At 42.0% G+C, this 22,311-nt stretch overlaps 1 protein-coding gene across 1 annotated transcript in view; it reads left to right on the top strand.

Annotated features, from left to right (window-relative positions):
* Window positions 1–9,624: 9,624 nt before the first annotated feature.
* Window positions 9,625–22,311, top strand: part of chrm3a (cholinergic receptor, muscarinic 3a) — a 129,648-nt gene continuing 116,961 nt past the window's right edge. The window contains exon 1 of the mRNA XM_047350794.1: window positions 9,625–10,013. The gene's annotated coding sequence lies outside the window, so the exon portion shown is untranslated. The remainder of the gene's footprint in view (window positions 10,014–22,311) is intronic.

The following is a 22,311-nucleotide window of genomic DNA, read 5'->3' on the forward strand; positions in this document are numbered from 1 at the left end:
CGGGCTGGTGTGGGTTTGCTTGTTGCCCCCCAGCTCAGCCGTCTCGTGTTGGGGTTTACCCCAGTGGATGAGAGGGTTGTATCCCTGCGCCTTCGGGTTGGGGAGAGGTCTCTGACTATCATTTCAGCCTACGGGCCGAGTGGTAGTGCAGAGTACCCTGACTTCTTGGCGTCCCTGTCGGGGGTGCTGGATAGTGCCCCTCCCGGGGACTCCATTATTCTGCTGGGGGACTTCAACGCCCACGTGGGGAACGACAGTGACACCTGGAGAGGCGTGATCGGGAGGAATGGCCTCCCCGATCTGAATCCGAGTGGTGTTTTGTTATTGGACTTCTGTGCTAGTCACGGATTGTCCATAACGAACACCATGTTCAAACATAAGGGTGTCCATCAGTGCACTTGGCACCAGGACACCCTAGGCAGGAGGTCGATGATCGACTTTGTTGTCGTATCATCAGACCTTCGGCCGCATGTTTTGGACACTCGGGTGAAGAGAGGGGCTGAGCTGTCCACTGATCATCACATGGTGGTGAGTTGGATCCGCTGGAGGAGGAGAAAGCCGGACAGACTCGGCAGGCCCAAGCGCATAGTGAGGGTCTGCTGGGAACGCCTGGCGGAGCCCTCGGCCAGGGATGTATTCATCTCCCACCTCCGGGAGAGCTTCGACCAGATCCCGGGGGATGTTGGAGACATAGAGTCCGAGTGGACCATGTTCTCTGCATCTATTGTCGATGCTGCTGCCCATAGCTGTGGCCGTAAGGTCTGCGGTGCCTGTCGTGGCGGCAATCCCAGAACCCGGTGGTGGACACCGGCAGTAAGGGATGCTGTTAAGCTGAAGAAGGAGTCCTATCGGCTGTGGTTGGCTTGTGGGACTCCTGAGGCGGCTGACGGGTACCGTGAGGCCAAGCGTGCTGCGGCCCGGGCTGTGGCAGAGGCAAAAACTCGGGCCTGGGAAGAGTTCGGTGAGGCCATGGAGAAGGACTACCGGTTGGCCTCGAAGCGATTCTGGCAAACCGTCCGGCGCCTCAGGAGGGGGAAGCAGTGCTTTGCCAACACTGTTTATAGTGGGGGCGGGAGACTGCTGACCTCGACTGAGGACATTATCGGGCGGTGGAAGGAGTACTTCGAGGATCTCCTCAATCCTGCCATCACGCATTCCGTGGTGGAAACAGAGGCTGGGGACTCGGGGTTGGACTCTTTCATCACCCAGGCTGAAGTCACCGAGGTGGTTAAAAAGCTCCGCGGTGGCAAGGCTTCGGGGGTGGATGAGGTCCGCCCTGAGTACCTCAAGTGTCTGGATGTTGTAGGGCTGTCATGGTTGACACGCCTCTTCAACATTGCGTGGCGGTCGGGGACAGTGCCTCTGGACTGGCAGACTGGGGTGGTGGTCCCCCTTTATAAGAAGGGGGACCGGAGGGTGTGTTCCAACTACAGGGGGATCACACTCCTCAGCCTCCCTGGTAAGGCCTACGCCAGGGTATTGGAGAGGAGAGTCCGACCGATAGTCGAACCTCGGCTTCAGGAGGAACAGTGTGGTTTTCGTCCCAGCCGTGGAACACTGGACCAGCTCTATACCCTCTACAGGGTGCTCGAGGGTTCATGGGAGTTTGCCCAACCGGTTCACATGTGTTTTGTGGACCTGGAGAAGGCATTTGACTGTGTCCCTCGTGATGCCCTGTGGGGGGTGCTCCAGGAGTATGGAATCGGGGGCCCTTTATTAGGGGCCATCCGGTCCCTGTACGAGCGGAGCAGGAGTTTGGTCTGCATTGCCGGCACTAAGTCGGACCTGTTCCCAGTGCATGTTGGACTCCGGCAGGGCTGCCCTTTGTCGCCGGTCCTGTTCATAACTTTTATGGACAGGATTTCTAGGTGCACCCAAGGGCCGGAGGAGGTCTGGTTTGGGGACCAGAAGATTTCGTCTCTTCTTTTTGCAGATGACGTGGTCCTGCTGGCCTCCTCTAGCCAAGACCTACAGCACGCACTGGGGCGGTTCGCAGCTGAGTGTGAAGCGGCTGGGATGAAGATCAGCTCCTCCAAGTCCGAGGCCATGGTTCTCGACCATGTTTGTTTCAATGCATGCGGGTACTATTTTATTAATGTAGCTCCTTTATGTTGTTTTCAGTGTGTCCTTCATATTGTAAAAAGGACACTTTCTTGAGAAAGAAGATTCAGTTAGCTTTTTTAAAATAGGAAAGCTAAAGTGAAGAAGGGTCTTGCAAGTAATTTATGTGCAATGAAAAGGTAGATTTATTTATAGCACGTGTATAAAAAAAGTGTCCCCTGTGGTGACCTTTTAGATTTTGCATTTATCATATTGTTAAGGGGGTTTTAGTGTGCAGTCAGTATCAGAAACATTTTGTGTTTTATTCCCAGATTTTATATTTACCCTGCAGTGCTTCTCATAGAAATGCTCTTTACTATTTTTCACTGAATCTGAATGTCTGTGGGGGATAATAGAATAGGACAAGCATGTATCTGAGAAAGGATTTATCTTTTTAGTTAAACTGTCGGAATCTCTGACTGCCAGTAGAAACGCTTCAGCTGATTTGTACAGATACCGAGCAAGTACACATATTTATTCATAAGTTTCATATTTTACGTTTTTAGTTTTTGTTTACACCTTTCAGAAGGGGAGGTACTTTCAATGGGATATATTGAATTGAGAGTGATCTCCTTCTGCAGTGGTTGACAATTACTCTGTTATCAAACTGTTCATGCAGAACTTCAGGAGTCAGACAGAGTGAAATTGGAGGAGGTGTTCTTGCCTGGAGTCAGGTTTGCTTTACCGTTTTAGTATTTACAACCTTTAACCTTATCTGGATTTGTTCGACATGTCATTTTAGGTTTTTTAATGAGTTTTTTAAAGCAAATTACATAAACATATTTGAATTTAATGGACATTAATTTTTTTTCCATAATCTTAGATGTTTCTTGCAGTCTTCTTGCAGTGTTTTCTGTCTGGCTGTAGGTACAATAAAATAAGATAAATTGCATTTCATGTCAATATTCCTACAAAAATTATATTAATGCCTGAGTCAACATCAACCCTAATTTGAGCTCCATAACATTACCTTCCTTAAATCAGCAACTTTCTATCCCCCCATATATTTACGACATACATGGTTTTATGAAAGCATCCACAGTGCTGCAACACCATCCAGATGGAAAGAAATGTCTCTCCCCTCACAGGATGCAAAACAACTGCCGATGGGAAAATGGGCTCATAGAGTGTCAACCAGTCTGCACGGCATTAGGATGATGGGAGTATTGCATATTTTAGTAGAAGTTGGCTCAGTACCTTTTACAATTCTGCTTCTTCATGCAGTGGGACAGGAAATGTAGTCCAGGGGGCTGCAGTGACACAAAGTAGAAAGCTTTATTTGAGGGTTTGTTTCCCACATCCCTGCATACAGCGGATGTACAGTGTCTTGAAAAATGTTCATAAATATAGAACTTTTTCACACTTTTTCACATTACAACTGCCAACTTGAAAACATTTTAATAGGATTCTTTTGTGATAGACCAACACAGAGTGGTGCCTTATTGTCAAGTGGAAGAAAACAATTTATAGTTTGAAACTGCTTTTGCAAAAACATAGATGAGACAACAATTAGTTATGTACTCCACAAATCTGGCAAGAAAAAAGCTACAGCAAACATATGGAAGAAGATGCTCTCTTCAGATAAAACAAAAGTTTAAACTTTTGGCCATTGCAAAATGGTGTGGTAGAAAATTAAGCCTGTGGACTCAATTCCCAGCAATAAACATGGTGGTGGCAGCATACAATTGAGAAGCTTTCTTTAACAGGCACGGGGAAGCTACAGTTGATGGAAAGCATTGGATGAATGCTCGTACTCGTCATCTTCCGCTTTATCCGGGACCGGGTCGCGGGGGCAGCAGACTCGGCAGAGACACCCAGACATCCCTCTCCCCAGAAACCTCCTCCAGCTCCTCCGGGGGGAGCCCAAGGAGTTCCCAGGCCGGCCGAGACACAGTCCCTCCAGCATGTCCTGGGCCATCCCCTGGACCTCCTTCCGGTGGGACGTGCGGGGAACACCTCCTGAGGAAGGCGTCCAGGAGGCATCCAATATAGATGCCCGAGCCACCTTAACTGGCTCCTCTCGATGTGGATGAGCAGCGGCTCTACTCCGAGCCCCTCCCAGATGGCCGAGCTCCTCACCCTATCTCTAAGGGAGTGCCCGGCAACCCTACGGAGGAAGCTCATTTCAGCCGCTTGTATCTGGGATCTCGTTCTTTTGGTCATGACCCAAAGTTCACGGCCATAGGTGAGGGTAGGAACGTAGACCGACCGGTAAATCGAGAGTTTCACTTTTCAGCTCAGCTCTGTCTTCACCACAACGGACCGGCACAGTGACCCCATTACTGCGGCAGCCGCACCGATCCGTCTGTCGATCTCCCGCTCCATTCTTCTCTCACTCATGAACAAGACGTTGAGATACTTGAACTCCTCTACTTGAGGCAGGAACTCCCCTCCAACCTGAAGAGGGCAAGCCACCCTTTTCTGGTCGAGAACCATGGCCTCGGACTTGGAGGAGCTGATCTTCATTCCAGCCGCTTCACACTCAGCTGTGAACCGCCCCAGCACATGCTGTAGGTCTTGGCTACAGAGGGCCAGCAAGACCCGTCTTCCGCAAAAAGAAGAGACGAAATCCACTGGTCCTCAAACCAGAACCCCTCCGGCCCTTGGCTGCGCCTTGAAATCCTGTCCATAAAAGTTATGAACAGGGCCGGTGACAAGGGGCAGCCCGGCCGGAGTCCAACATGCACACGGAACAGGTCCGACTTAGTGCCAGCAATGCAGCCCAAATTCCTGCTCCGCTTGTACAGAGACCGGATGGCCCCTAATAAAGGGCCCCCGATTCCATACTCCTGGAGCACCCCACACAGGGCACCATGAGGGACACAGTCAAATGCTTTCTCCAGGTCCACAAAACACATGTGGACCAGTTGGGCAAACTCCCGTGAACCCTTGAGTACCCTGTAGGTTCACGACACGCTTGGCCTCATGATACCCATCTGCCGCCTCAGGAGTCCCACAAGCCAACCACAGCCGATAGGACTCCTTCCTCAGCTTGACAACGTCCCTTACTGCCGGTGTCCACCACCGGGTTCGGGGATTGCTGCGGTGACAGGCACCACAGACTTTATGGCCGCAGCTACGGGCAGCAGCATCGACAATAGATGCCCCCGGAATCTGGTCAAAGCTCTCCCGGAGGTGGGAGTTGAATACGTCCTTATCCAAGGCCTCTGCCAGACGTTCCCAGCAGACCCTCATTATGCGCTTGGGCCTGCCAACTCTGTCCGGCTTTCTCCTCTTCCAGCGGATCCAACTCACCACCAGGTGGTGATCTGTGGACAGCTCAGCCCCTCTCTTCACTCGAGTGTCCAAAACATGCGGCCGAAGGTCTGATGATAAGACAACAAGTCGATCATCGACCTCCTGCCTAGGGTGTCCTGGTGTCAAGTGCACTGATGGACATCCTTATGCTTGAACATGGTGTTCATTATGGACAATCCGGGACTAGCACAGAAGTCCAGTAACGAAACACCACGGATTCAGATTGGGGGTGCCATTCCTCCTGATCATGCATCTCCAGGTGTCACTGTCGTTTCCCACGTGGGCGTTGAAGTCCCCCAGTAGAATAATGGAGTCCCCGGGAGGGGCACTATCCAGCATCCCCGACAGGGACGCCAAGAAGGCCGGGTACTCCGCACTACCGCCCAGCCCGTAGGCTGAAAACACAGTCAGAGACCTGTCCCCAACCCGAAGGCGCAGGGATGCGACCCTCTCATCCACTGCCCCTCTCGAGGAGATGGGTTCCAAAGCCCACGCTGTGCGTGGAGGTGAGCCCGACTATTTCTAGTCAATATCTCTCAACCTCCTGCACAAGCTCAGGCTCCTTCCCCCCCACTGAGGTGACATTCCACGTCCCTAGAGCCAGCCTAAGCATCCGGGGATTGGGCTGTTGAGGTCCCCACCTTCGTCTGGCGCCCAATCCTCTTTGCACTGGTCTCTCACGGTTCCCCTTGCAGGTGGTGGGCCCACTGGGGGATGGCCTTGCATGTCTCCTTCGGGCTTGGCCCGGCCGGGACTCGCGAGGAGCAACCCAGCCACCAGGCACTCTCTGATGGGTCCCGACCCCAGACCTGGCTCCAGGGTGGGACCCCGGCTCCGCCGTACCAGGCGACGTCACGTGCCTCGTTTATTTAGTCCTCATGAGGGTGTCCATTGGATGAATGAATTGAGCTAAATACAGGACATTTTTGGAAGAAAAGAGTACTTGAGAGTAGGGTAGAAGTTCACCTTTCAGCAACCAGTGGCAATCCTTTATGTACATTCTCAGGTTCCGAACACTATTCCCCAAGATGTCAATGCTCGCCATCAGAGACTACCTACAGAATTTGGAAGTTAACAGAATAAAACTGCCAACCTGCCTTCCTGACCTTAATCCCACTGAACACTTGTAGGATCAGTTTAGGTGTGCTGTTGGTGGCAGAGTGTCCAACTAACCACATTGGCTGACCTGCAACAGTCAGTTGTTTTTTACTGCTTATTCCATAGTGGGTCATGGGGGAGCTGGTGCCTATCTCCAGCAGCCTATGGGCAAGAGGCAGGGTACACCCTGGACAGGTTGCCAGTCCATCACAGGGCAACACACAAACAACCAAGCACACACCTAAGGGCAATTTAGAGAGACCTATTAACCTAACTGGCATGTATTTGGACTGTGGGAGGAAGCCAGAGTACCCGGTGAGAACCCACGTATGCACGGGGAGAACATGCAAACTCCATGCAGAAAGACCACCAGCCGGGAATTGAACCCAGGACCTTCTTGCTGCAAGGCAACAGTGCTACCAACTGTGCCACTGTGCAGCCTGACCTGCAACAGGTGTTGGTTAAAGAAGGGAGGCCATCCCACATCGGTGTGTGATCAAGCTGGTCACCATAGGGAGAAGGTGCCAGGTTATTCTGGTTGTGTATGGGTTCCTGAATGCACTACTGGGCCCCTCTTTGTTAAATGACTAAATTGTCAAATGACCAATATGTCTTGTTTGTTCAAACTTCAATTATCCACTCTTATAAATGACACCAAACAAGAGTCAATAGCAAAATAAGCTGCTTGGCATTGGCAGAGATGATTTGGGAAGTTTTTTATGCAACTGACAAACTCAATTCTGCTGCTCAACACACAAATTGACTTTCTTTTTGAATGTGGCACCATTTAAAGGGAAAGGAATGGCTTCCTAAGTTTAAAATACTAATTTCCAAGATGCACTGTCACAAAGAAATATTTAACCTAACATTTTCCTTACTCTTTGTGCTAAGTATACATTGACTCATTGACTCAATAGATTCTACATTATTTTTATGGTTTAAAGAGCAGTTGGATCTGAAGTGAACATAAAATAATACCATTTGTAATCAAACTTAGAATCTAACAAAGTTTATTACAATTTACCTTGTCATTGACTCTGCTTCTCTCTCCCAGACAAAGCCACTGAAGGAGCTATTATTGCCACTATAGTCCATATTTATGTCATAGATTTCACTATTGGCTCAGAACTTATATGTTTCTCTCCTAGGAGAAATTATTGAAAGAGCTACTACTGCCTTCACTTTTTCATTAAGATAGAAAGTACTCCTGGAACCATGCTGGCATGTTTTTTGAGTGTCCACTCTGTCTTCTTAACCCCCCATATGGTTGCAACTGATGGTCACAAACACTAAGCTACATTAGGCTGGAGGTTTTTTTCCATGATAAGATAATTCTCCTTTGAGATGGCACCTTGTGAACTGCCACTATTTAGATAAACAGAAATTAACTGAATTCAATTGTAAAGGTTTGAGTATAACAATTATTAAAATATATATATATTTTTGGACATATTTATTTGAATTATTGTATTTTAGAAAATGATTACATTTGAACAAATTTAAGACTTTTTAAAAATGTTAAACATACTTAATTTCTATTTAGAAATATTGACTAAAGGCTATCCCAATGGAATGTAGTCAGACTGTTACACCACTTTTAATGGGTAAATTTATTTAGCCCTGTATCATTTGCACCTATGCACTGCTTCCCTTTTCCCTTTTTAATATGTTAGTTGTCTGCAAAGACACTATTTATTTTATTTTCGGAAAAACTGCAAATTGTGCATGGAAACTGTGGAATGCCAAAGTGTTCAAAATTAAATAATAAATTAAACATTATGAAATAAGTATCTACATTAATAAATAATCAATAAACATATAATGTGACAATGAAATAATTTAATGCATACTACATTTTCAGCTCATTGTTATGGAATATATTTTATTTTCCATTACAAATCAGCTTTATAATATAAAATAATTTTCATATAACATTTTTACCTAGCAGTTTTTTTTTTATTTCAAAATGTCATTTTTTAAAAGTCAGCTTTTATTTCAAGAAGCCAGCTTTTATTTTACAAGGGTGATTTTTCCCCATGGCCTATTTATTTATAGCATCGACAACGCCATTCTGGATACCCTAAGTGCCATTGAGCAATGTGTCCACATGTAAGATGCAGAGCCGATGAGTGGTGACACACTCTTCAGATTATGTTAAAGGTCACCTATACTACAACCAGAATAAATATTTTATAATTTTACTGTAGAGTGCTCAAATGGTATCCACAACGGCGGCGTCAGTATTAACATTCGGGTGAGCAATTATCATCCCGATCATTTGAAAGATGTCATCCAAACAACTCAAAATGGCATCATATGATAAATTATTCCCCTCAATTTGATCTGGTAAGGTAACCAGAGCTGAATGAAGTTCATGAAACTCCACCATCCTTCCTAAACCTTGAGCTGGCGCAGTACCTGCTCAGGGACGCGGTACCCAGGAAACTAAACACGATGTAAGGATCAACCAATGAGGATGCAGGTCCAGCCCGTTGATGCTGATTGGCCCACAGTCATTCACTTGTAAAATGACATTATGAAATAATCATGGGGTAAAACCCATATAAATAAAAGCTGGCTTTTTTAGATAAAAGGTAAGTTTTAAAAAAGGACATTTTGAAATAGTTGCCCTGCGATGGACTGGCGACCTGTCCAGGGTGTACCCTGCCTCTCGCCCATAGACTGCTGGAGATAGGCACCAGCTCCCCCGTGACCCACTATGGAATAAGCGGTAGAAAATGACTGACTGACATTTTGAAATAAAAAACCCTGCGCAATTACATAAAAATAGCCTTGGCAATAATTTCAATTATTAGGTAAAAATGTTATATGAAAATTATTTTATATTATAACACTTTTTTTCAATGGAAAATTAATATATTTCATATTAATGAGCAGAGAATTTTATATGCATTCAATTATTTCACAATTTCATTGTCACATTATATGTTTATTATTTATAAATTTAGGTACTTATTTCATGTTTCATTTATTTATTTAATTTTGAACACTTTGGCGTTCCACAGTAAACGGCCTTGTTAGAAAATACTACGCTTCTCAATGTAAACTCTAACCAAAAGATATAACACAGGGCTTTAATTAAAAACTCTCTCTATGGCACTGTCATATCTTAAGTTTTTCTTTTACAGATTGCTAAACGAAGGATGGCGGTGCTTGTGTGACTGAAGGTGTTCGCCTCCCTAGAGCCATTGCCCGTGAATGAATCTGAGCTCCTTTTATTCGACGGGTGTGCCACCTGCCGATGCGTCACAGCTCCTTCTGGCCAATCCTCACGTAGTGACTCTCCCGTGCGCCCATGGAGATCCCGATGTGCTGTTCTCCTCTCATCCCCGCCTAAGCCACGGCTCGGCAACAGCGGAAGGTGGAGAACCAGGTCAGTTAGATGCCGATAGCGCTTCGTGTGGGACCGGACGGGACGGGACTGGAATGCCAGTGAAGCTGCGGAGCCAAAACGTAGACTGAGCAGTTTCTGTGGATTTTCATTTTCTCTTTTGCTTCTGCTGAATGTGACCGCTGCCTTTACTGACTAATATGAGGTAAGTAATGATACAGAGCCTGACAGGTAGTAATTGTTGACTGAAAGTAGTCCGTTTTGACAGATAGCCCAGAACCCATTTTAAAAGCTGCGTAAATGTGCCACATTTTCCTAGACGCACTTGAAACTTACTGAGAAAGGTCACATTCTAACAATGTTTGTATATCTCTTAAGCGAAAGAGCTTCGCACAGTTTAGCAAACCAAACCAAAATGCGCTTTTATTTGAGTACAAGTTTGACAAACAAGTGCTGCTGCTGTATCCCCCCTCGGTGCATCCATCACTGCCCATCCCTGAGCGCTGTGTTGCTTCTCCCAAAATACGACGTAAAGCATATTCTCTTGTGAAGATAATTACAAACACAAAATATATATATAAAAAAAGGTTTTCTACTTTGAATTTATAAAAGTGAAAGTTACCCTTGTTATGAAAAATGTCTTGAAAAGTTGCGCTTTCTCCTAATACCTTTTCTCTGCTTTGCTTCGAACTGTGCACAAAATTTATTGTCCTTACATGGCAAGTGGAAAGATTTCATGTATTACTTCTAATGCTTATTTATAAATGCCGTAGATGGCAATGTGAAGGAATGTGAGAGGGTGGTGGTGGTGGTGGTGGTGGTGGTGGGGGGGGGGGGTATAATTTTGACATTGTGCTGCATAACGAATGGCATCTGTGCCATGGTACAAATATTTTCCTTCTGGCCAGCCGTTATTCATCACAACAGAAGCCAGAGTGTGAGTTTGACATCTCCAGTAGTTGTGTATAAATCATAAAGCATGCACCATGACTGAAGCTCTACGTTTCTGCATTTGAGTCTGTTGCATATATGAACACACAAAATTGAGGCATATTCCCATTAAAAGTCAACAAATCTGTGCTTGTGAAGCTGTGAATGAGGCCTGTTAAGGTGAAAACAGAAAAAAAAGGTGATTATGACTTTTTGCTCTGCCTTTTCCAGGGAGAAATGTTGCAGAGGAGCCCCAAAAAAGATACATATGAAGGAGAAATTACTATAGAGCTTTCAAGGAGTGATATATTGATTAAGCCATAGTCAATAATATATATTTTTTGGCTTTCTTGTTTTGATAGATAGTTTTGTTGTGCTTGAAGGGGAGCCTCAGCCATTGTATTGATCACGGTGATGACTTTTGCAGATGGGGTGTGGGTGGTGGATAGGACGCTGAGAGCACCGACCTTTGTGACAGAGGTCTGGATGGCTCAGTGCTGGATACGAATGCCGTTTTGCTTTTTCTTGCTGCTGTATGTGTTGTTCTGCATGGGTTCTGCTTTAGCAGATTGCACTGATGATTAAGGTTTCACAGACTTTAGATCTTAAAATTGCAGGTTTTGCATGCATTCTTTTTAATGGGATTAACAAATGGGATTAAAATTAATTTATAGCTTTTTAGGCGTGCTCTTTTTTTCTGTTTTTAGCAATTCTGGTATCAAGCTTGTATGAAACTGTTGCTGTTTAGTAAATAACATGTGCAAAAATGTTTCACTGTTCCAGCAAGATAATTTCCAGTTTGTCTTCTAAAAATTATTTTGTTGTGAAGGCAAACCAAAGTGCAACAGAGGTCTGCGCAGTTTCTTCAAACTACATCTGATAAGAAAGAAAACAACACAAGATTTAACTTTACATAATAAAAGTCATGTAAAAAACAGCCAAATGACTTAGTATACAATGTCTTGCAAAAGTATTCGCTACCCTTAAACTTTTTCATCTTTTGTCATTTTACAAACACAAATTTCAACCTCATATAATTGTGAAGTAGAAGGGAAATTGGTAAATAAGCAAAGATATTTTTAAAAGCTTCCTTCCCAGACATAGGGTCACACAGTGCTTTACAAGAAAAGTAAAATTAAATTACAAACAATATAAACCAAATTTAAAAAATGACAATGAAATTTTAGTACAAAAGCCTTACAAAACAGAATGGTTTTAAACATGTCCACAGAGTCAGAAAAACCATGTCTTAGAGGCAAACTAACAAACAGCTTTGGAGCCACAAGCTGAAATGTCCTGCCTGCCTTAGTTTTTAGCCTTTTAGTACAAAGAACAATCAACAGATTCTGACCCTGGAATCAAAGACTGCCACCGATAATCAGGAGCCAGTCCACTTAAAGCTCTGTAGGGGAGCACAAATACTCTAAAATGCTTTATAAAATCTATTGGGAGCCAGTGTAAAGAGTGTCAAAAAGGTGTGAAGAGTTTGTTTACTGGAATTGTTGAGAATTAAAAATGGTTTGTGCTGCATGCATCTTTATTCAGTCTCCTTTACTCTGATACCCCTTTAATGAAATCAACTGCAACCTATTGCCTTCAGAAGTCACTTAATTAGAAAAAGAACCAAACTGTGTGCCATTTAATCTCAGTATAAATACAGCTGTTCTGTCAAGGCCTAAGAGATTTGTTTGGGAAGGTTAGTGAACAAGGCTGTGGAGAAGTTTAAGGCATGATAAAGGCCAATACATACTAAGAACAGAGAAATGTCTTTGTTTAATCAAGGTGGCAAGAACAAAGTTCTAGATGGCCATGCTCGACAAGAACTCAAGTGTAGAACTATTGGGAAGTCCTCATAGGTCCTTCCTACTGTTGCATTTGTTTATAATTTTTGTCAGACACCACACACAAAAAAAGGTCCGCCCCATGTCAAAACCTGTGCTGCCATGACCAAGTGATATCTTTTTGGCTGAGAACACAGATTTCTTTGTTCTTGCAAAGTATGTCTTGGCCTTTAGGTTGTAAAACAATATGCCATGCTTTGAACATCTCGCAGAGCACTGTTCAGTTAGTCATCTGCGAAAATAATTATTGTATGAAGAAGTGTAAGAAGTATTGCACAACTACAACCCTACCGAGACATGGTCGTCCACCAACACTTAGAGGATGGGCAAGATGAGTATTTTTAAGAGAAGCAGCAAAGAGGTTCCTGGTAACTCTGAAGATGTTAGAGATGTCTACATCTCAGGATAGGGAATCTCTTCACAGGACTATGAATAAGTCCAACAATCTGGACTTTATAGAAGAGTGGCAAAAACAAGCCACTGTCGAAAGAAATCCATTGGAAACCATCAGAAGACCATTAGAAAACCAACAATCTCAAAGTGTTTCACATGCCATAAAAGGGACACAGTAAACATGTGGAAGAAGGTTCTATGTGAGATGACACAGAAATAAAAAAATTACATATAGAATTCTACATATGGTAGAAAACTACTAAACATCACCTTGAATACATCATCTCCATGGTGAAGCATGGTGGCAGCAGCATTATTCTATAGAGATTATTTTTCTTTAGCAACAGAAAAGCTTCTCAGCATAGATGGAACTAAATGAAGACAATCTAGGAGAAAAATCTCCTGCAATCTCAAAAGACCTAAGAGTGGGGCAAAGGTTCACCTTACAGCAGGGCAATGACACTAAATTTAATCACAGGTATAATGATTTTTGTTAAAGCATATTTTTGTATTAGAGTGGTCCAGTCAAAATTTAGACCTTAATCTATTTGAGAATCTGTGGCAAGACTTGAAAACCGATGACCACAGAAGGTTACCGTGCAGTCAAACGTAGTTTTAGTTGTTTTGCAAAGAAAAATGGGCACAAAAAATTTGTTTCTAGATGTGCAACATGTTTGCAACATATTTATTTGCAAAATAGATATGTATGCTAAATTTTCCAATTCTCATTTTGTCATCTAGAATCCTAATAAAACACATTGAAACCTGAAAAAAAATGTTTGATTACTCACAAAGCACTGTAACAATATGGCCATCAGGCTGTTTGCTCTCTGGCACCAACAGGCTTCTTCAAGAGCATGCAGTATGAGACAGTGATGGGTATTTTAGAGGAGTCAGCTGGCCAAACAGACAGGGTAACTCCCCCCATTGGGTTTCATTAGAGCTCGTCTTGATGTTAAAGCCTATTTAATCCACTTTCACAGCCATGCAGAACAAAACAAAGCAAAGCACAAAGTCTATCTTTAGACAGCACATGGGCTCAAACTTTTCCATCTCCAGCTCAATTATTAAAACAACTGCACAAAAAAATCCGGACTGCTGGCCGTTAAATGTTTCAGCTAGGGAAGCGTTTTTGGCTAACTTTATGCCACTAGTTATCTCCACCAGAGCTGAAGGTAGAAGGTGTGTTTTTTTTGTGTTTTTTTTAGCTTTAGATAGAAGGCTGTCAATCACTGTCCGCTCAATTAAGTTTCCTATAAACAGCTGTGTTTATGCAGCCTCCCTCTGCCATCTCCTGTTGTTCTTCGCTGAGCAGACGTGCTGCCGGAGGGTGTGATTACAGTAAAGCCTTATGAGGTGAGTGCTTTGCCTCCATTTCTTTGTCTCCACTTTCTGGGCAGCTACTGTTGTTGTCCCACATTTATGGCGCCTGCTTTGCCTCAGCGACTCAGTGCTAGAAAGACACAAGGAGACTTGAGCTTAACATTTTAGATGTCTTAGACAGAAAGGCTGCATATTTAATTTGAATGGTGATCTAGACCATTACTGAGAAGTTTGAGCATAATTTTCCCAGCACCAAATTCAAATAAAATATTGACTTAAATTTTTATTTTACTTTTTGTAGTTTCATTATTTTATGGCAAATATTGTGCCTTGGGGTTGCAGTTGAGTCTTTTACAACTAATATCACATGCAAACTAAAGGGACATTTATCACTCCCTGACCTTTGCAGGTTGTCATAACTTCAGCCACTTATTGGGCGCAATAAGGTAGTCACTTTAGGGCTGCTAATAACACAGGTGCTTTGTATTTACTTTAAGATATTGTGCATGTTGAGCAAACAATAATTCACACACAGATTAAGACAATGCAAGTCGGTTACAGTTCAAGAGTCGTGCACTGAGCAGGAAATGAAAAAATGAAGTGGCCAACAAAGCTTTGTGTGCAGTACATCTCATAGCATGCATGTTTGAATTTCTCAACTGTAACCATAAATTTTGCTTGAACAAACAGCCCACATTTCTAAAGCAGATACCACTGTTTGCATTTAAATTGACTATGTATACCAAACCTTGTTGCACCCCACTGCAATCCTTGCTCCCTTTTTAGGCTCCTCCAGCATTGTCAGTCGTGACCTGTGTTTATTCCCTTTCTTTCCTCTGAGTCTGTAGTTAGCCTTTTTGCTTTCATTTACCCCCCTCTGTTATGTGCCATTGGTTTTCTCACATTGTTTCACTCTGCTTCTCCCTCGATGAAAACAAACGCGTTTATGCTGAATGTATGACTGCTAACAGTGTGTCTGTTCATTGTCTGTTCTCAGAAAATAAATCGATAACAAGTTACGCGTAGTTGTTTTTAGTGGAGGTCCACTGGGAGGAATTTAAAGTAGAAAGAGAGCTGTACACAAACATGAAAAAGTTTGCAGGGGTGCACTAATATACTGTGGGTCAGAAACATACTAAAAAAAATTTGCAATGAGAACATTGCATATAGAGAAAAAGGAAGACATTTTGAAGTAGATAGATGATTTTGGCAGTCTGAACCAATCTCAAAACTCAATTTTAACGTCATTAACAGATAGGGGTGTAAAAATACATCCTCTTAACAAGACGAGACCAAATACGGTATTTGACTCACAAGAACGAAATAAAACATGATTTTAATATCTTTTTAAAAATTTGGAATAAAAAAAGGAATAACAATGTCTGTAATGAGTGCAAAATAGATAATCCCCTCCAGGTTTGACTATCAGTTTTTGGTCTATTAATGAACTGCAACATGTACTTTGAAGCATGTTTTATAAAAGTCAGACAATGATTCAGAACTTTCTATCTGAAGCGTGAATGTGGAAAAATCTTGTAGTTCCTTTATTTTGTGTTTTAAAAAAATATATTTAGCAGTTCAGATCGTGAAGTAAACTGGAAATTGGTATCGGTTAGGAAAGGCTTCACTGTTGCATCTCTAATTTTAAGCTGGTTCTACTGACGAAATAACCCCACTAAAATGTCTTTTTTGATTTCACAAATAGAAAAAGCCTGCATAAATCTCAAATTGTAATTTACACAGCCTGTGTTCTGTGCACATTAATCTAACTAAGGTCTAATGTTTGTATACAAGATTCATAATTATTTTTGTTAAGCCACCTTGGCGTGGTCTGGTCAACAGTGTCGATTCCTATAATAAAACGACCCATGGTTGAAGTCCAGTAATATGTTCTGTTTTAGCGCAGTTTGCATACAATGTGTGTTAAAAGTTAGTGTCAATTGATGCACTTCAATTGGTGCTTCCATTGTGCATGTGGTCCATTGAAGTATGTTACATTTTAAAGTAGAGATTATCGAATGCAGTACAAACTCATTACTAAGCTTTAAAATAACCATTTTGATTTGTGTGCAATAGGAAGCTATGAAGCAGGTGCCAACTTGTGTTGTCAGCAGCTAACAGGTAGTTGGTCATGGTAATTCTATCTAGTCTGTCACTGTTTCTTTTCTCCAACAAGTTCCCAAATTGCTGCCACACAAGCACCCTAAACTTGCAGATGGCTTCTTCAAATGTCATCAGGCAGCCCAACTAGTAGTCTCAATTTGTCTTTAATAGCTGACTCAACACAGCTAAGCAACTCAAGGACTGCCACGTTTCCTACGTCAAAATAAGTGTCGAAACCAAAACACACACCTTCATATGTGGGTCCACAATACTAGTTTACAATTACCTCCCCAGACCGAGTCGCATATTGACAGCAACCTGATCCGCTTCACAAGACAGACTTCACTTCTATAAGACATATTGTATTGTAGTGTTTTAAAATCGCAAGAACTGATACCACAAGATCTTTTTACACCCCTGTTTATAGCTAATTTATTACTCTGAAGTTAGGTTTCTCATCACAGCAATTTCATGAAAAATCTTTAGCTATCTAATGTAAATTGTGCTATCCTTGCCTCAACCCCAAACTAACTTAACAACAGTTTTCACTGTGGCTCTGTAGAAAATTAAGGTTCCGTGCAAAACTAACAGACTTTTAATTCAGAATTCTTGGCTATTGCTGGCAGTATTTGATAAAGTTTGTGGTGGGCAGATTACTTTTATTTTAAAATAAGAGAAGGTTGATGTGGTTTTAGTTATTGTTGGGATGGTGTGTGTTATTAGTTTTCCTTCCAAATTACTCTTCAGCTAATAACCTTGAAAACAGCTGGCTGATGACAGGTAAAGCGCAATGAAGGTATAGGTTAAATGCTGCTGGGGACAAAGGTAAACTCTGAGTGACAAAAAAATTCAAAATGTGAAGTACATCCCAATTAAATATTTTTGTGTTCGGGATCTTCTCTTCTATCCCGTGACTCTCTGATCATAAGGTCTAAGCAACTTTCCATAAGATTAATTTTCATCTAGTCATGGAGTAATGAGAGGGTCACAGAGACTTGGGAACCAGCAGGTAGAAGCTGGGCTAGTGAATGGACTAAAGGAGCAGGCAGTGCCAGGAGAAGTGGTACCATGTGCACAGGAGGCAAGATGTTTTGTAGTCTAAATAGACCTCCTGACCATATTGAAAGGAATGTTTGATATTCTATTTGGAGTGTAGGGCAGATCACGTACAAAGCGGCAAGGGTGCATTTTGAGTTGAGTGCCTGAGCGAAGAAGCCATTGCTTCTCAATGAGCTTGCATAAGTTAGGAAACATGACATTGTGATATTATTAATGAATATTGTGATTGACCCCCATTTTCTAAACTCTTCTGTGTCTTTTCTTTTGGCCTATGTTTCCAGCACTCCCTGTAAGCATTAACATCTTGGCCGCTAAAGTTTACAAGTTGTGGGCATCAAGGGCAGTAAGATTCCTTGCACCGCTGATATGCTGTTGGAATTCACTGTGAATGAAGTGTGAATCCAGGGAATCTGAAATTTAATAGTCTGCCTATTATTGCATCAGTGAAGCCCTTTGCAATTGTAATATTATTCATGTTTATGTTGTGACTATGACTGCGATTTGATTTACTGTGCAGTTTTACTTTATGCCAGTGCAACTACAATAAGCCTGAGGTAGTCATGCATAATGTGACACACGAAAAAGGTAACATAAACAGCTGAATTTCATGAAAAGGGTTATAAATGTTAAGCAGCAAAAATGCATTTCAGCTTGATACTTTACTGATGATTTTTTTTTACCAATACTAGCCTTTATGCCAGAGCAGTTCTAAGTCTAGATAATGATTTTGTAATTTTATACTGCCATATCTCAGGATTTTAAATGTGCATAAAAATTACATTTGTGTGAGAAAAATCAAAAATTTACATTTAACACTGCGGACAATGAGCTTCTTTGCTTCTGACAGGTACTGCTCGCTAAGCCCACAATACATTTTTCACATGTAATTGATCATCTAAAATAAGAACTACAATATAATAGCAGCAGAATGCTGCTCATGGAGAGGCCTCCTTGAAGTTGCCCGGGATGGTGCCATTAAACTATTCATGAAAGCTTTATGTGGCTTATATTAAACCTTCAGATGGCCTAGTTGACATGTGTCAATTAAAAGATGGTGTGGTTCAAGAAATAAATATAAAACAATTAGTCATGAAGACTGATTTTGGTGTCAGTTAACATTAAGCCCTTGGATTTGACGTTTTGGTCGATGAGGCATATTTAATCCCCTGATGGTAAAGGGCTGATGTTATAGTGATGTTTTCTGCAGCAAACCATAAATTACAATAATTGGTATAATGTTAATAATACATCTAAGTGGCACTGATATACATTGATCTGAGTAAAAATTGAGAAATGCTCAAATGAGTAATTCTTCCCCATGCTGTCATTGGGAAATGGAAAAGGAACTTGAGGATTTTGTGATAGTATGGGGTCTGTCCCTTGGCATTGTTTGAGCTTTATTGTCCTTCCAGTTGGAAAGGTCACTGCAAATCGATAGAGTGGTTCTGAGTGATCATTGTAATCCAGAGTGGTCTGCTTCAACACTTTTACCCGCATACTATACATCCCAAATAAGTTGGATCATTTAAAGACACTGGCACTACAAAACTCCTTCTAAACACATCTGAAACATTTTGAACTCACAAGTTTATCAATGTGATTAAAACATGTTGAATCAGACATTTACTGTAACAGTATTGATACATTTTCATGGTCAGCATGAGATGATAGAAGATGAACCCAAGTAATGTCAAAACAAGAGTCTTGTTATTTAAAACTAAATTGAAAGTGTTTGAATTCAAATTGTTCCAGCATAAAATAAGATTACACCCTGCTATATCATTAGGTTCCTGTCAAAATGGGTTTTTCAGCATGTATCAGTGTGCAACGTTTTTGTAGGGTTCTGTCATAAAATGTTTTCCACATTAGATGTGAAAAATATCTGCTGCACTTTTTTTTACCTCCATTTGTTTGTTTCTGTCAAACCCTTACTCGCTTTTTGTAATACAGTTCATCAAGCACATTTCAACCAAGGTGAATTGCAGGCAGGCACTAGGCATCAAAGCATATCCTGACTAAATCACATTTTAAATTGTTGCAGAGGCAGGAATGCAGTGTGTACATTAATGATTTTATCATTTCAACTTTCTTTATTTTACACCCTTTTCATGCTTTTCAACAGTGAAGGAAATGAACGAGCATGGAGTGAGTACAGGTCCTTCTCAAAATATTAGCATATTGTGATAAAGTTAATTATTTTCCATAATGTCATGATGAAAATTTAACATTCATATATTTTAGATTCATTGCACACTAACTGAAATATTTCAGGTCTTTTATTGTCTTAATACGGATGATTTTGGCATACAGCTCATGAAAACCCAAAATTCCTATCTCACAAAATTAGCATATTTCATCCGACCAATAAAAGAAAAGTGTTTTTAATACAAAAAACGTCAACCTTCAAATAATCATGTACAGTTATGCACTCAATACTTGGTCGGGAATCCTTTGGCAGAAATGACTGCTTCAATGCGGCGTGGCATGGAGGCAATCAGCCTGTGGCACTGCTGAGGTCTTATGGAGGCCCAGGATGCTTCGATAGCGGCCTTTAGCTCATCCAGAGTGTTGGGTCTTGAGTCTCTCAACGTTCTCTTCACAATATCCCACAGATTCTCTATGGGGTTCAGGTCAGGAGAGTTGGCAGGCCAATTGAGCACAGTGATACCATGGTCAGTAAACCATTTACCAGTGGTTTTGGCACTGTGAGCAGGTGCCAGGTCGTGCTGAAAAATGAAATCTTCATTTCCATAAAGCTTTTCAGCAGATGGAAGCATGAAGTGCTCCAAAACCTCCTGATAGCTAGCTGCATTGACACTGCCCTTGATAAAACACAGTGGACCAACACCAGCAGCTGACACGGCACCCCAGACCATCACTGACTGTGGGTACTTGACACTGGACTTCTGGCATTTTGGTATTTCCTTCTCCCCAGTCTTCCTCCAGACTCTGGCACCTTGATTTCCGAATGACATGCAGAATTTGCTTTCATCCGAAAAAAGTACTTTGGACCACTGAGCAACAGTCCAGTGCTGCTTCTCTGTAGCCCAGGTCAGGCGCTTCTGCCGCTGTTTCTGGTTCAAAAGTGGCTTGACCTGGGGAATGCGGCACCTGTAGCCCATTTCCTGCACACGCCTGTGCATGGTGGCTCTGGATGTTTCTACTCCAGACTCAGTCCACTGCTTCCGCAGGTCCCCCAAGGTCTGGAATCGGCCCTTCTCCACAATCTTCCTCAGGGTCCGGTCACCTCTTCTCGTTGTGCAGCGTTTTCTGCCACACTTTTTCCTTCCCAACAGATTTTCCACTGAGGTGCCTTGATACAGCACTCTGGGAACAGCCTATTCGTTCAGAAATTTCTTTCTGTGTCTTACCCTCTTGTTTGAGGGTGTCAATAGTGGTCTTCTGGACAGCAGTCAGGTCGGCAGTCTTACCCATGATTGGGGTTTTGAGTGATGAACCAGGCTGGGAGTTTTAAAGGCCTCAGGAATCTTTTGCAGGTGTTTAGAGTTAACTTGTTGATTCAGATGATTAGGTTCATAGCACGTTTAGAGACCCTTTTAATGATATGCTAATTTTGTGAGATAGGAATTTTGGGTTTTCATGAGCTGTATGCCAAAATCATCCATATTAAGACAATAAAAGACCTGAAATATTTCAGTTAGTGTGCAATGAATCTAAAATATATGAATGTAAAATTTTCATCATGACCTTATGGAAAATAATGAACTTTATCACAATATGCTAATATTTTGAGAAGGACCTGTAATTACCAATGAATGCAAAACTCTGCACATACATGGAATGAATTCACACAATTTCTTAAAATACAAGAATTTATTAACAAAAATAAGTCAACTCAAAGTCAAACATATTTCAATCACTAAACTCTTTACTATGCTAAAACAATCCAACTAAACTACCAAGCAGAATTAAAGGATAACGAAGAGTAATGGGCTATGTACAATATAAACAAGTTAATTAAAGGTGGTTAAAACCATGACCAAAAGAGTGATGCAACATTACCATGCAATGTTTATGTTTGAGAACCAAGGATTATCTTGAAGAATCTGGAAATGAAGTTCAATTAGTCTTGGAACTAACTTAGGCAACAATCAGCATACCTTTAGACAACCATTCACAGTGCAAGATCAGATAAAATATTATTTTATTAAAATAATGTTTTAAAGAATGATCTGCTGAATAAAACCAACCTTCTGGATGGCTAATTCTCAACGGTGTCTCATTAGCTGCCTTTATTGATTAAAATAATATTTAAAGGAATATTATTAAGGGAATATTTTGGAAAAGAGCCTAATCTTTCTGGAGAAATGGGGCTTAATGGTGTTTCATTAGCTGTTAGCAATTAAAGCTAACAAAAGAAGCTGATAGCTTAGCACCAGAATCAAACACACACCTTTAAAATACTGTTAATAAAAAGGGTTAAAATGCATAAGTGCGGACGGCGCGTTATGATCAATCTTCTGTGTTTAAAATCACTCTACAAGTAAAGTTTGTCTTAACTTTAAAAACACACAATCACAGAACACAAAACTGAGCACGTGTGCTCCAGATAGCCTGCTAGTACCAAGATAGCAGAGTTCAACACAAACAAAACCAAACTTCATAAAATGAAAAACGTTTAGATCATTTCATCCTAAATCTCTCTCTATTACTCTGCCCAAACACCTAACCTCGTATGAACCGTGCTGAGGAGTTGTCCGGCGATGACGAAGTTTTAAGAAAGCTCTGTGAACAAAAGGGTTAACCTCCTTAGCTGCGGAGAGTGGCGGCTATTCTGTCAGGCCACCAAACTGCACGTTACCGTAACCACGGTGATGCAGACCGGAAAACCGC

Source organism: Girardinichthys multiradiatus, chromosome 22 (assembly GCF_021462225.1).
Source record: "Girardinichthys multiradiatus isolate DD_20200921_A chromosome 22, DD_fGirMul_XY1, whole genome shotgun sequence".
Taxonomy (NCBI): domain Eukaryota; kingdom Metazoa; phylum Chordata; class Actinopteri; order Cyprinodontiformes; family Goodeidae; genus Girardinichthys; species Girardinichthys multiradiatus.